This window comes from Mastigoproctus giganteus, chromosome 8 (genome assembly GCF_048544385.1).
Source record: "Mastigoproctus giganteus isolate SK-2022 chromosome 8, ASM4854438v1, whole genome shotgun sequence".
Taxonomy (NCBI): Eukaryota; Metazoa; Arthropoda; class Arachnida; order Uropygi; family Thelyphonidae; genus Mastigoproctus; species Mastigoproctus giganteus.
The window spans coordinates 174216334-174232362 of NC_143582.1; the positions used below are offsets into that span (position 1 = coordinate 174216334).

The 16029-nt window shown below is 40.0% G+C and overlaps 1 protein-coding gene across 2 annotated transcripts in view; it reads right to left on the reverse strand.

Annotated features, from left to right (window-relative positions):
• The window catches only part of Nipped-B (Nipped-B cohesin loading factor), a 121857-nt gene extending 106122 nt beyond the window's left edge, over window positions 1-15735 (reverse strand). For both annotated transcript variants that reach the window (XM_090379065.1, XM_090379066.1), the window contains exon 1: window positions 15614-15735. The gene's annotated coding sequence lies outside the window, so the exon portion shown is untranslated. The remainder of the gene's footprint in view (window positions 1-15613) is intronic.
• Between the last annotated feature and the right edge of the window lie 294 nt (window positions 15736-16029).

Genomic DNA, 16029 nt, shown 5'->3' on the forward strand with positions numbered 1-16029 from the left:
CATGACACACAAGCTTTGCTGATTAATCTCCATTTTGATTTACGCAATCTTTAAAAAAAAATAAGCACCATTTCAACAAAATCGCACCCTCCAGCAGTAAATATTTGAAGAATTTTTGATGAAACTTGGCATTTAGGGTAAATAAAGAACATAGATTTTAATGATACTATTTATTTTAATTATTTAACATCGATTATAAAAAGTTTTGGAATAACCCTCTGGTGATTATGGGCTTGGCACACCCAGGGTCCTGAGCCAGATACCATCATCATTCTCTTTCTTGGTGACCCCTTTCTACTTCTCTCTCTCTCTCAGGGTAACTTGGAAATTTTTTTTGGCTGGTGCAGCAAAACCCTCAGGCTTCCTTGCACCATATGGCTAATAATAATATATTCCACCTGGACCCACAACAGATGTAATACTGGAAGTTACAAACTGGATCATTAATAAACCATCTGAGTGATATAAATCTCACTCATAAATTTCATAATAATCACCACTACTTTCTGGAAAACCATTCAGCCCATGTTGATTGAATGGTCTTCCAGAAACTGTATTTGACTCAGATCATATCCCAATCTCAGAAATATAACTATGCCAGCTTACCCCAAACCCAATGTGAGACACTGTCCCTGCCAGATAACTATCAGTCCAAGTTTCCTCAATGTTCAAATATGTATTGAGGCAGCTATATTATTTTGGATTCCCTACATCTTGAGATTCCCTGGAATCGTGTGAGTCAACCCTAGCCATTACACTCTTAATAACCTGGTTAAACACAATAATCCATTAGACACCATCAAAAAACGATAAGCATCACATCATTCTCTAGGTCATGGTGGAATAATCACCTAAAAATGGCATTCCCAACTGAAGATCCAACAATGGAGCGACAAATAAGATGTCAGACAGAATAAATAACTCCAGAGTTCAGACTCATTTTAACTGACTAAAGCTACTAGCAGCAATAACCAATTTTTTGATTCACATCTAGAGAAAAGTCCAAATCCCCTGGGTTTATCTGAGGTGGCAGATTGTGAATTTTTGCCTTATTTTGTCAATACTAAATTTGCTTGTTTTATAAATTGATTTAAAAAATATTTACATATGAAGTAAATGCTTTATTTTATGGACTTCAGATTTAATGCATGAAAAGCAACTAAACTTTTCATACCAACGAAGGTTTATACCAGATGGGTGTCACATGAACTGGTATGTTTGGTGGCAAACAAAAAAAATGCATGGGATGAATATAAATTGTCAAGGGACACAGAATGTACATTAAGTATAAATTCATCTCTAGTCAAATTACTCAGGGGATATGAGTCAGGGGCATGATAAGAAAGATTTTGAGAAGCCTTTGGCTAAGATTACAATGAAAAGCAGCTAGGAACTCTTTAGTAATGTTAGCACTAAAAGCAAAGGGAGATGAATCACGGTATAATTACTGATGATCTCCCACACAGGGCCAGTCACAGATGAAGCTCTTCATTCATATATAAAGGAAGTAAATGGTTGATCAGAAGCTGAAAGGGAAATAGTAGTAGTAGTAGTAATGGCAAATGATGCAAGAAAGCAAGTTTATATAGTATTAGCCAAGGGGGGAAAATGAGTTCACCCATCCGTACCCTCAAAGAATTTGTCTAGTTCTCCCTTGAATTTATTCAACCCATCCACTTCCACAACAACAGGTGGAAGCCTATTCCAACAATCAACCACCCACTGGCTGAAAGCAAACTTACACACATCTATCCTGTACCCATGCTTCCTCAACTTCAATTTATGTCCAATTAGATGTGTAATCTCAACAAGTGGAAGAATTCCATCAACAATCAGCTTCCTCAATCCATTCAAGGCTTTAAACACCCCAATCAGATCTTCCCCACAAGTGCTTGGTCTCAAGACTCTGCAATTTGCAGAACTGAAGACTTTATAAGTAAGAGCACCCCTTTGTTCCCTTCACCAATCTGGTTGCCCTTCTCTGCACCCATTCCAGAAGTTCTACATCCTTCCTAAAATGAGGCCTCCAAACCTGTATGCAGTACTCAAGATGTGGACTAATCATGGCCTTATACAAAAGGAGGCTAAGGCAAAGAAAGCCAACACAAGGACCACGGGAAACTTTTACCGGCGCTTTCTCAGTAAACAGACAGTAGTGGCAGTAGAAGTTGATAACGATGTATTGATTAGTTTTTTTATTATTATTAAAAGCAGATTATCAGAGTTCATGAGTGTGCTGAAATTTACTTACAGGTACACCCTCCAGACTTCCTCAGTCTTAAGGGTGTTTATCCCCCCCTTCCTGCTGTTTTAAGCCGATACAAAAACGGCTTCTACAGACGGTGCATGTTATCAATAGTTAGTTGCAGAAGAAGTCGTTTTCCTATCGGGTTAAAACAGCAGGAAGGGGGGATAAACACCCTAAGACTGAGGCAGTCTGGAGGGTGTAACTGTAAGTAAATTTCAGCCGCGAAGGCATTACACCCATGAATTCCAATAATCTGCTTTTAATAATGAGAAAAAACTAATCAATACAGAGTTATCAACTTCTACTGCCATTACAGATAACACGCACCATCTGTTTACCGAGAATGCAGAGAGAAGCTATGGCCGGGAAACGCGTTTCACCGTTAAAAGTTTCCTGTGGTTCTCGTGGTGGCTTTCTTTACCTTTGCCCAAAAGGATAATCACCTCCTTATTCCTGCTAGCAAAGTTTCTGTATATCATTGACAAAACCCCATGAACTGTCCTGTCAGCATGTCTACACTGCTCAGAGAATTTCATGTCTGATGCACAATTATCCCCAAGTCTTTTTCATTCTCCACTACCCTGAGTGTAGTACAGCACAGTTGGTGCGTTACTCTGGGGTTACTGCTACTCATATGCAGTGCTTTACATTTGTCAATGTTAATCTTCAATTGCCATTTCTTAGCCCATCGACCCAATTTTCCTAGAACTTGTTGCACTAGCTAACACTGATGATTGTAGTTAACACCCTGCCAACCTTGGTATCATCTGCAAACTTAGAATTAAGCTTAATATACCTTCATCAATATCACTGATAAATATTGAAAACACAATGGACCCTGGGGAACTACAAGAAGAGCAGTGCCCATTGATAGCCACTCTGTTTTATTATTATTAGCCATATGGTTCAAGGAAGCCAGAGACTTTTGCTGCACAGCCAAAAAAAAAAAAAATTTCTGAGAGAGAGAGAGAGAGAGAGAATCAGAAATAGAAGGGAATTGCCAAGGAAGAGAAGAATGATGATATCCAGCTCATTTCCTCCACTTAACCATCCCTTTTTCCAAAGCAGTAACTTGCTCTTAATGCCACATTGCTCCAGCTTAGTTTTTTATGTACAACAGTATTAAAAGCCTTCCTGAAATCCAAGTATATGATGTCAAAATTATTCTTTACATCTGGTTCCTTGATCACTGCATCACGGCGCCTCTGTAGCCAGGTGGAAAGGAGCAGCAGTGTGTAGCACACGCTTCTTGATTAGACCGGGGTTCGAGCCCATCACCACCAAATACGAAGGACGCGGAAAGGTCAGGGAATGACCACCGCATATCCCGGAGCGATATGGCCTTAGTTGCTAATGCTCCTAAAAACCAAATAACAACAACACTGCATCACAGTGCGAATGTAGATGCAAAATACCAAAATAATCAGATTGGTGACAAAATCACCCCTTGACATATCCATGCTGTGACTGCAGTATAATTGCATGCCTGTCCAGACATTCCTGCATTACTCCTTTAACCAGTTATTCCATTATTTTCCCTGGAACAGATGTTAAGCTAACAGGTCTGTAATTACTCATGTTGTCTTTGATCCCCTTTATGAATTGGGAATATATTCTCTTTATGAATTGGGGATGTACAGGGGAGAATACATCCCTTCTCCTCCCCTGTATCAAGGGTATGCTCATAATTATGGCTAAGGGTTTGCTTTCCTCCTGTGCTGCCTCCCTTAATATGATTGGATAGATTTCATCCACTCCAGGTGCCTTTTTTACATCCATCCTCAACAAATTCTCCGTATTCCTTTCAGTTATTACACAGTCATTTAGCTCTTCATTAGAGTTTGATAAACTTCTGTCATCCCTTTCCCTAAAGAATTCCTCTTGTGTGAATGTAGACGCAAAATACCTAATCAATTTGTCTGCAACCTAAGCATAAACAGTTAACCCACAGACAACAAGTGGTCCAATGTAATTCAACACCTCCCTTCTACTGTTAATATAAGCATAGAAGTCTTTGTTGTTTTTCTTTGCATTCTCTGCCAGAGACTTCTCATAATCTGCCTTAACTTACCTAAAATCCTTTGTGACTTGATTACAGACTACTTTATATCTACAATTGACTTCTATATCACCTGAAAATTTATATGCATCCCATGTACTTTCTTTCTTGTTTATACCCCGGCATGACCACCAGGTCAGTGGAGTTTACAGTAAATCATCAATACAAACGTTAATTGTATTTAGCAGTCACGGGCTTGAACCCTGGTACAATCAAAGACCAGGTACTACTGCACTAACGCTTCTGACCACTCGGCTACGTCTTCTCTGCCACGTATCTCAAAAGTTCATCTAACATCCATTTAGGTCTAAGTGTAGCTCTGGCATAGACATAGTATCGCAAGTAGCTCACTCGAGAGTTTGAATCACGTAAGTTGGCAATAAATAGTTAAATTTATTACCTATTATAACTACTTAGAATTTACAAATGTAACATTATAGCGTAATACATATAAACTAAACTTTATAAGGAGATACAGAATTCATATAACGTAAACTTGGTAGGAGATAGAAAATACATATACCGTAAGCTTGATATTGAAATATACATACATTCAATAACATTTAGTATATAATACAGGGATTACCTTGATCTCTTTATAGGAAGGCTTCTTATCCAACTCTCCTAGTCCATCATGTAAATTAATTAAACACAATACATTTAATAAACTAAATTTTAATGTGTTCCATAACGATAGCAACAACACTGATTTAACAACCCAGAATCACCGTCAAGGCCACAACCCAACTCCAAAATCATCAACCATGATGCAACCATCAGTATAGGAAAACATTATATCAAATTTACTCATAGTAGAAAGAACAACTAAATAAGAAATACGTGAAAACTGATTTCTTCCTCCTTAAGTTAGATGGAAATTTGTCAATACTTCGTGCTCACAGGACGGAATGAAACTCTTTTTCACAAAGTATTGAAAAATTTCCATCTAACTTAAGGAGGAAGAAATCTGTCTTCACATATTTCTTATTTAGTTGTTCTTTCTACTATGAGTAAATTTGACATAATGTTTTCCTGTACTGATGGTTGATAGTTTTGGAGTTGGGTTGGGGCCTCGACGTTGATTCTAGGTTGTTAAATCTGTGTCATAGCTATCGTTATGGAACACATTAAAATGTAGTTTATTAATTAAATTTATTGTATTTTAATTAATTTACGAGATGGACTAGGAGAGTTGGATAAGAAGCCTTCCTATAAAGAGATCAAGGTAATCCCTGTATTATTTACTAAAAAGTAACAAAGAATATAGGAGATATTGAGCAGATAATAGCTCTTATTATACTAAATTCAATAACGTAAATTTCATAGCATAACCAATGCATAGTGTTATTACTGCATTAGGATATAAGTTTAGTGTAATTGAATCTGAACCGAAAACATGCCTCAGACAAGAGCAGCAAAGCAAAAGGTTCAAGGTAGTGGGAGTGCTGTGGCTTGCGAAAGAACCGGGAGTGGGGGTGTCCTCTGAATCACAGCCTTGTGAAATGTACTGCTTGTTTATTGTTTGTGGAGCTATCAGGAACGGGACATGATGTTGCCAACAGAATTCTTTGTATGTGCTCAATGTAAAAGTGTGAGGATGTTAGGCACCAATGCATTAGGATATGTTATGGGCCTTTACAAGAACTTGAAAACAGGGTGGATACCCTCAAAGGATTTAAATTGGGGGACCATCAAGCTCTCAGCAGTCCACATCAACAGCAGGGTTGCACTTGATAATCAGGCAACACAGAGACAATTGTCAGGGAAACGGGAAACATATTGTGCAAAAAGGATAGGTGGAATTGGGGCTGGGTACGTCTGCCAGGGGCAAAAGTTAATAAAGTTGTACAGCAGATATTTTTAAGGGCATAAAAAGTGAAATTGGAACTAATGACATTAAGAGTAGGAGATATTCAGACTTACTTAACAAGTACAGGTCAATGTTGAAAAAAAAAAGTCAAGAGTTAGGGTGCAATTTGAAAGTGGCTGGAATTCTGCCCAGACACAATAGAAGGGAGTATATAATGAGCCTTCTCAGTGGATTCAGCACTGGAGAGATTGTGCAAGGCTCATGGTAATATTTCTCAGAGTGGTCTGTGCTTGTTAACAGGAGAGACTGCTTCTACAGGGATGGGACACACTTAAATAGAAAGGGTGCAAGAATATTTGCTAATGCTATCAAGGAAGTGTTAAATGGGTCGAAAAACTGCTAGCTTGGGTGGGGGGGGATACACAGACTAATAGATTAACAATAGCCATGGGCAGAGGCAAAAATGATTCTTGCACTGCTTCTACTGGAATGAGCCACAGCCTGGAAAGCAAGGTGCTGGGGATTTCAAGGACTGCTGGGAGTCAAGAAACAAGTAAATACACGGGCTGTGTTAGGGTAACTTAAGAGTAAGAACAAGTGCATGTACACCAATGCTAGGAATATAGTAAATAAATTTGATGAATTTAAAGTACTGGTAAAGACATCAAATGCAGATATTATTGGGTTATCAGAGGCAGGATGTTACACAGGCAGATGCAGTGCAGAATTAGAATTTGGGGAGTACAATGGGTACAGAAAGGACAGCATTAGCATTAGTAGAGGCATATGATGCAAGAAAGCAAGCTTATTCAGCATCAGCCAAAAAAAAAAAAAAAAAACACCACTCCCATTTCACCCCTCCGTTCGCTCGAAATACCTGTCCAGTTGAGCCTTAAATTTGTTTAGGCTATCAACTTCAACAACAAGTGATGGAAGTCGGTTCCACCAACCAACCACCTGCTGGCCAAAGGCAAATTTCCGCACATCTATCCGACATCCGTCCTTCCTCAATTTGAATTTATGCCCTCTGAGGTGATTATTCTGAGCAAGATGAAGAATCCCATTGGCATTGAGCATGCTCAAACCATTCAAAGCCTTATACACCTCTATCAGATCACCTCGCCGGTGCCTAGTCTCCAGACTCTGTAATTTGCCAAACTTAAGCCTTTCTTCGTAAGAGCAACCCTTTGTTCCATTCACTAATCTTGTTGCCCTTCTCTGTACCCGTTCCAGCAGCTCTACATCCTTCTTGAAATGAGGCCTCCAGACCTGCATACAGTACTCAAGATGTGACCTAACCATTGCCTTATACAAGGGAATAATCACCTCCTTATCCCTGCTAGAAAAATTCCTGTATATCATTGACAAGACACCATGAGCTACTCTTGCAGCTCGTCTGCACTGCTCAGAGAACTTCATATCTGCCTGCACAATTACCCCCAGGTCCTTTTCATTCTCCACCACTGTCAGTGTAGTACCGCAGAGTTGATACATTGCTCTGGGGTTACTGTTTCCCATATGTAGTACTTTACATTTGTCAATGTTAAACTTCATTTGCCACCTCTCAGCCCATCTGTTCAACCTTTCCAGATCCTGTTGCAGCAGCATAGTGTCAGTGGTGTCCTTAACAACCCTGCCAACCTTTGTATCATCTGCAAACTTGGACATTAAACTTGATATCCCATCATCAATATCATTCATAAACACCGAAAACAACAACGGACCCAACACTGAACCCTGAGGAACTCCACTAATAACATTAGTCCACGTTGAGCAGTGTCCATTGATTACCACTCTCTGTCTTCTGCCACTCAACCATCCCCTTATCCACAGCAGCAATTTGCCTCCAATGCCACACTGCTCCAATTTGTGCAGCAGTCTTCCATGTGCAACAGTATCAAAAGCCTTTCTAAGATCCAAATATATAATATCAAAATTATTCCCTGCATCCAGTTCTTTTGTGACTACATCATAGTATCCAATCAAATTGGTCAGGCAAGACCTGCCCTTAACAAAACCATGCTGCGTCTGAGCTATAACTGAATTCTTGTCTAGATGATCCTGCAGTGCTTCTTTAACCAGTGCCTCCATTAATTTACCTGGAACAGAAGTTAAACTTACAGGTCTATAATTACTTGTGTCAGCCTTTGATCCTCCTTTGTGAATTGGGGTTACATTTGCACATCTCCAGTCTATGGGTACCTCCCCTGAATCCAAAGAAGCTCTCATAATTATGGCTAGGGGTTTGCTTACTTCCTTTGCTGCCTCCTTTAATATAACTGGATAGATCCCATCCACTCCAGGTGCCTTTTTTATGTTTATCCTCAACAATTTCTCCTCCACTTTCCTCTCAGTTATTACAAAATCATCCAGCTCACTGCCAATGTTTACTTTACCTACATCATTCTCCTTCCTGAATAACTCCTCATGCGTGAATGTAGATGCAAAATACTCGTTTAGATTGTTAGCCACCTGAGCAGGATCCTCAACTGTTGAACCATCAATATCCAGTGGACCAATCTGATTCATCCCTTTCCTTCTTGAGTTTAAATAGGTAAAGAACTCTTTTCTGTTTTTCTTTGCATCCTTTGCCAAGGATTTTTCGTAGTCTGCCTTTGTCTGCCTAATCTCCTTTGTGACTTGGTTACAGACCAACTTATATCTATCATAGGCTTCCATGTCACCCATTAATTTGTATGTATCCCATGCATTTTTCTTCTCTGCCACATGTCTCATTAGTTCATCTGACAACCATTTAGGCCTAAACTAATAGGAAGGGATGAGGGGTAATACTGTTAGTTAAGAAACAAAATCTAAGGAAGTGCACCCAATTGATGTTGGTGGACAATGCAATGTTGAGTCAGTTTGGTGTGACATAAACACTGGGAAAGAAAAAATGAGATTAGGAGTGCATTATAGACCTAATGACTCTGATGAGTACAAAGAACAAATGTACAGAGAAATAGAGTCCACCAGTGTTTGTTTGTTTGTTTGGGTTTTTTGGCGCATTAACAACTACGGCTATAATGCGCAAGAGTCCACCAGTAAATCAAATTGTCTCATAATGAGGAATTTTAACTTTCTAGATATCAACTAGAACTTGTGGGTTGATCATTTGCACACCAGCAAGACTTCTGTGAATTTACTGGATGACTGTTTTCTACAGTAGCATGTTCGAGAGACAACCAAAGGGAGTAATATTCTTGTTCAGATAATCAGCAGTGATCATAGTGCAAGATGCGGATTTAATTAAACATGTAACTAACATTTGGGAATGGCTTTTGCTTTTGTAAAGGTGACTTGGTGGTCTTGGACAGTTTTTAAATTCTATACAATGGGTCCAACTGATGAGGTTACTACTAATCTTAAAAGATATACTAGGCCTTTCATGCCAACTAAGAAATACTGTTTAGGGCTAATTGGATGTAAGATGAACTAATGAGACTTGTGGCAGAGAAGAAAAATGAGTGGGATGCATATAAATTATCATGCAACACAGAAGTCTAAGGTAGATATAAGCTAATCTGTAATCAAATCAAGTCATAAAGTTTAGGGAAGCGAAGCCAGATTACTAGAAATCTTTGGCAAAGGATGCAAAGAAAACCAGCAAATTCTTTTTTACTTATGTAAATGCTAGAAGGAAGGGGATGAATCAGATTGGTTCACTTGACATTGATAATTTGATTGTTAATTATCCTGCTCAGGTAGCTGACAAACTAAATGCGTATTTTGCATCTACATTCACACAGGAAGAATTCTGTAGGGAAATGGAGGTCACAAGTTTATCAAACTCTTAATAGGGAGCTAAATGATTTTATAATAACTGAAAGCAAAGTTCAGGAGAAATTCTTGAAGTTAAACATAAGGAAGGCACCTGGGGTGGTTGGTATCTATCCAGTTACATTAAGGGAGGCAGAAAAGGAAGTAAGCATACCCTTAGCCATAATCATAAGAGCAACCTTGGATTCAGTGAAGGTCCCATGGACTGGAGATGTGCAAATGTATCCCCAATTCACAAAGGGGAATCAAAGGGTGACACGAGTAATTACAGACCTGTTAGTTTAACTTCTGTTTCAGGAAAAATAATGGAGTCACTGGTTAAAGAAGCAATGCTGAACAAGACTATAGTTACAGTTCACACACAGCATGGGTCTGTTAAGGGGAAATTTTGCCTGACAAATTCATCGGATACTGCAATGTAGTCACAAAGGAATTGGATGCAGAAAATAATTTTGATATCATATAATTGGATTTCAGGAATACTTTTGATACTGTTGCACATACAGTGGTACCTTGGTTTGCGAGCATAATTCGTTCTGGAAACGTGCTTGTAATCCAAAGCACTCGTATATCAAAGCGAATTTTCCCATAAGAAATAATGGAAACCCAGATGATTCGTTCCAAAACTCAAAAATATTCATATAAAAATGATTAATACAAAATACATATATACCTTTTTATATTTTTAATATTTAAATTTAATATACATAAAGCAATCAAATTTATTAATTATTGGGTAGGACAACTTTCACTATCACTAACGGCATTACTGCTATCTGTTGACTCTTTTTCTTTGGCTCCTTTTTGAGGATTTCACGGAAATATGACATTGCATTGTCAATAAACAGATTCATCGCTCGCACTGCCACAGCCATACTCGGGGTGGTGCTTTTCTACAAAATTTTGCATTGTTTCCCACATTTTACACACCTCCCTAATCTCATTTAAAGAGAGGGATGCCTCCGTTTTTTTCTCCTCCTCCTCAGACGAGATCTCCTCCATATCCTCTTGCTGTTGCTTGCGATGCAGATCCATCAGTTCGTCGGTGGTAAACTCCTGGCCATGTTCCTCCACCAGCTCTTGAAGTCATCCTTATTAACCTCCAGTCCCATGGTCTTCCTCAAGGACACAATTTAATCGACAACTGGCAGCTCCTGTTAATGAGCAAACCCCTCAACGCAATCAAACCACAGTTTTTTCCAAGCAGAATTGAGGGTTCTCTTGGTGACCCCATCCCAGGCTTTATCGATGATCTTGAGGCAGTTTACGATGTGGAAATGATTTTTCCAAAACTCTCGGAGGGTAAGGTTAGTTCCTTTGGTCACCTCGAAGCATCGCTGAAATAGTGCCTTGATGTAAAGTTTTTTAAAGTTCGAAATGACCTGCTGATCCATGGGCTGGAGTAAGGAACTTGACCTTAATGAACTCGAATTCTTCCAGTAAGTCGTCCTCAAGGCCTGGAGGATGAGCAGGAGCATTATCCATAACCAGCAAGACTTTGAGTGGCAATTTTTTTTCTAAAAGGTATTTCTTCACTGCAGGACCGAAGACCCCATTGATCCACTCAACGAACAAGATACGAGTGACTCAAGCCTTGATGTTGGACCTCCACATAACGTTTAACTGGCTCTTCTGCACCTTGCATTTCTTGAAGGCTCGTGGATTCTCAGAATGATACACGAGCAGGGGTTTGACTTTGAAATCACCGCTTGCATTAGCACACAGCAAGAGGGTGAGATGGTCTTTCATGGGCTTGTGACCGAGCATTGCATTCTCTTCTGCTGTAATATAGATCCTCTTTGGCATCTTTTTCTAAAAAAGCCCCGTCTCATCGCAATTAAAAACTTGCTGCGGTAGGTAACACTCGGAAACTATGAGCTTCTGGAACTCAGCAACGAATGCCTCAGCTGCCTTAGCGTCCGAACTCGCAGCCTCTCCGTGCCTCACAACACTATGGATGCCACTTCTCCTCTTAAAGTTATCAAACCATCCCCTGCTCGCCTTGAATGTTATTTGGTTTTTAGGAGCATTAGCAACTAAGGCCATATTGCTCCGGAATATGCGGTGGTCATTCCCTGACCTTTCTGCATCCTCCGTATTTGGTGGTGATGGGCTCGAACCCCGGTTTAATCAAGAAGTGTGTGCTACGCACTGCTGCTCCTTCCCACCTGGCTACAGAGGTGCCGCTCGCCTTGAAGCCTTCTTAGTTTTCTGTAGACGTACCTGGCAGTTTACTTACGAGTTCGGCGTACAAGGCCTTTCCCTTCTCACAGATCTAGTTCTCGGTCACAGTATCACCTGCTAGTTGCTTCTCGTTTATCCACACCAAAAGCAACTTTTCTACATCTTCCAGAATACGTGGCCGTTGCTTTGATACTCTTATGACTCCTTTTGCTACATCTAGCCCCTTAGGTCTTCTTTCTTCTTTAATACTGTGCATATCGTTGACGTAGACTTCTTATAAAATTTTGCGATGGCGGCCACTTGTATACCTTGTTCGTGCTTCCCGATGATTTCCTTCTTAACTTCTACTGTAATCATCTCCTTCTTCTTACCGCCTTCCTTTTCAACCCTTTTCTTCATTGGAGCCATTGTCGTAGTACAGTTAATAAAGAACAGTAACTACATTTGAACACAAAATAAAAATGCTTTACGCACATACACGTGGTCACAACGCTAGCACAAATGTTGACTATACAAATGAGGTATACCGACAGAGACCGAGCATGCGAGGCGATTACCCAAAATCCTGACCGGCTTGTGATCACGTAACGCTCGGCAGACAAAGCGTATAGGTATTACTGTACTAGTATTGCTAGACCTCATTCGTTTATCAAGTTAAAATTTATTAAAAAATTTTGCTCGTCTTGCAAAACACTCGCAGAAGTTACTGCAATCCAAGATACCATTGTAAAAGGCTGCTACATAAACTGGAGCAGTATAGCATTAAGGGCAAGTTGCTGCTATGGATAAAGGGATGGTTGAGTGGAAGATGACAGAGAGTAGCAATCAATGGACACTCATCTTTGTGGACTAATGTAATTAGTGGAGTTCACAAGGGTTCAGTGTTGGGCCTATTCTTATTTTCTATACAGGGTGTCTCAAAAATATTCGTACAAACGTTTAGGGGAGGTAACATCTAAAGGAATGTGAATTGCATAGGAACCCATAACCGGAAACGTCACGGGAAAGTAGTAACAGAGGCACAAGAAGCAGATATGACACAAGACAGTAATTAGTAACAGATTCAGCTAACATTTATTTGACATAATATTAACAATGGAGTACGAGATGGATGCATTTCATGATGTTACAACAGATGCTCGAAGGTTCCACCATGAGATACGATGCATGCATGACACCGACGCAGCATGGATTGGCGGACAAGGTCAAACACACCTGGAGTTTCTTTGACAGTAGCAGCAGCGCAGACGAGTCCCACCATGCGATCCATTTCCGTCACCACAGGCGATTCATACACGATAGAAATCCACAGAAAGAAATTAAGGCTCGATAAATCAGGTGAGCATGGGGGCCAAGCAGCTGGTCCACCATGGCCAATCCATCGACGCCCAAAACGCCTGTTCAAATGGTCACGAACACACCTTCCATAATGGGCAGGAGCCCCGTCATGTTGAAACCAAATGTTGTGTCTCTTTTTTTTTTTTTTTTTTGATTTGGTAGTTGTTGGCGCATCGGCTTCTGTGGCCATATTGCACCTCCCAAGGTTTTTGCAGTACTTTGATCCAGGCCCGAGGCGGGAATCGAACCCGCGACCTTTGGGTTGCCGGGAAGGTACTTTACCCACTCGGCTAGCCCGGTCGGCCATGTTGTGTCTCACATTTGCTGGAAAATCGTCAAGTAACCCTGGTAGAACTTGTTCAAGAAAGATCCGATATTTAGCGGAGCTCATGCGGGATGGTAACGTATGGGCCGATTAAGCAGTTACCAACCATACCTGCCCACACATTTATTGCAAAGCGATGTTGTGCCGCATGGGGGCGCACAACGTGTGGTTGTCGTGAGCCCACACATGAGCATTGTGTTGATTGAATAAGCCCTCCCGAGTGAAATAAGCCTCATCCGTGAACAAAACATAGGCTGGAAAATTCAAGTCTTGAACACTTTCTTAGAGAAACCACTGCGCAAAAGCCACACGTGCAGGATGATTTGGGGGAGCAGTAACTGAACCCTCTGGAGATGAAATGGGTGTAAGGAATCGTCGTGCCAGACACTGTACACAGCAACGAGACACTGCTAAGGCAGGGGCAACGGCACGTGTGCTGGTAGTAGGATTATTCTGGAAGGCATTCAACACACTTTCCTCCATGGCGGGAATTCGCGTCAAAAGTGGTCTGCCCGCACTACTCCTCTAAATGACCCATAATCGCACAAATTTTGATGCACACGCGCAAACAAACGGTGGTCCGTTACATATCTGTCTGGGAAGTGTTCTCCATAAATTCGTTGAGCAGTTCGTCCATTGCCCTCTTGTAATCCATACACTAGTTGCATGTCTGCCAGCTAACAGTTCGTATATCAATGCATGCTCTTCGTGCGGCGACTACTGCTTGATTGAGTAAACCAGAAATTTTCCCTCTCGTGAACTGATGAACAGCACCGTGTACCAATTTACGGTGATGTTTCCGGTTATGGGTTCCTGTGCGATTCACATTCCTTTAGATGTTACCTACCTCCCTTCAACGTTTGTACCAATATTTTTGAGACACCCTGTATTTTACAATTCTGATGAAGGTATATCAGGCTTAATGTCCAAGTTTGCAGATGATACAAAGGTTGGCAGAGTTGTGAATGACAGTAATAACAGTATGCTACTGCAACAAGATCTAAAAAAAGTTAGATGAGATGAGAAATGGAAATTGAAGTTTAACATTGACAAATGCAAAGTACTGCATATGGGCAAAAGAAACCAGAGTAACATACCAACTGTGCGTTGCTACACTGCGGGTAGTGGAGAATGATAACGACCTGGGAGTAATTATGCACCAGGTATGTTTGCAGACAGGTTGCCAGAGCAGCTCATGGGGGTCTTGACAATGATATAAAAGAACTTTGCTAGTAGGAATAAGGAGATTATTCTTTTGTATAAGGCAGTGGTAAGACCACACCTTGAGTGTTGCATACAGGCCTGGAGTCCTCATTTTAGGAAGGATCAATGGAGAACTGCTGGAACGAGTACAGGGGAACAAGGGGATGCTCTTATCAAGAAGGCTTAAGTTATGCAAATTGCAGCATCTGGAGACTAGGCACCTGTGGGGTGATCTGATCGAGGTGTATAAGCTTTGAATGGTTTGAGCAAACTCAATGTTGATGGGATTATTCCTCTTGGTGAGATTACGCACTTGGGGGACATAAATTCAAATTGAGAAAAGACAGTTGCAGAATAGATGTGCGAAAATTTGCCATTAGCCAGCAAGCAATTGATTGCTGGAACAAACTTCCATCTGTCGTGGAAGTTGATAGCTTAAATAAATTCAAGAAAGAACTGGACAAACTTGGAGTGAATGGATAGGTGAAATGGGAAGTTCTTTTTTTTTTTTTTGGCTGATGCTGTATAAGCTTGCTTTCTTGCATCATATGCCACTAATGCTAATGCTAATTATACTATATAACAAATAACAGTCTGGAATTCATTTATTAAAATAATAGAAGTGACTCAATTTCACAGAAAAATGAAGGCAAATAATTAACACACCTTGATCCTAAGTATTTTCATATGATGTACTGACGGATGGCTATCTTGTCATTTGATCGGTTCAACCTTCAGATCTTCATCTGCTACCATTGTCATGCTGGTAGATAATTATCACTGCAACCTTTATTTATTTATTTTATTCAATCACTTATCCAACCTGAAATAAGATAAATAATAACAGCAATGGAAGATTAAAACAAAACAAAAAAAAAAAAAAAAAAAAGTCTGTAATAGAAGTAAAATATCTGGATAACTTGCATACTTTGTAACTGGTATAGTTTTAGGATAAAAAATTTATTAATTTAATGGATACGATAAAAGTATCACCTGTGTTTCAGGATACATTGAATACAGTACAAAAGGTGTACTGTAATTACACTACAATTTAAAAGGGACTTTTAGCTTTGTTGAAAAGA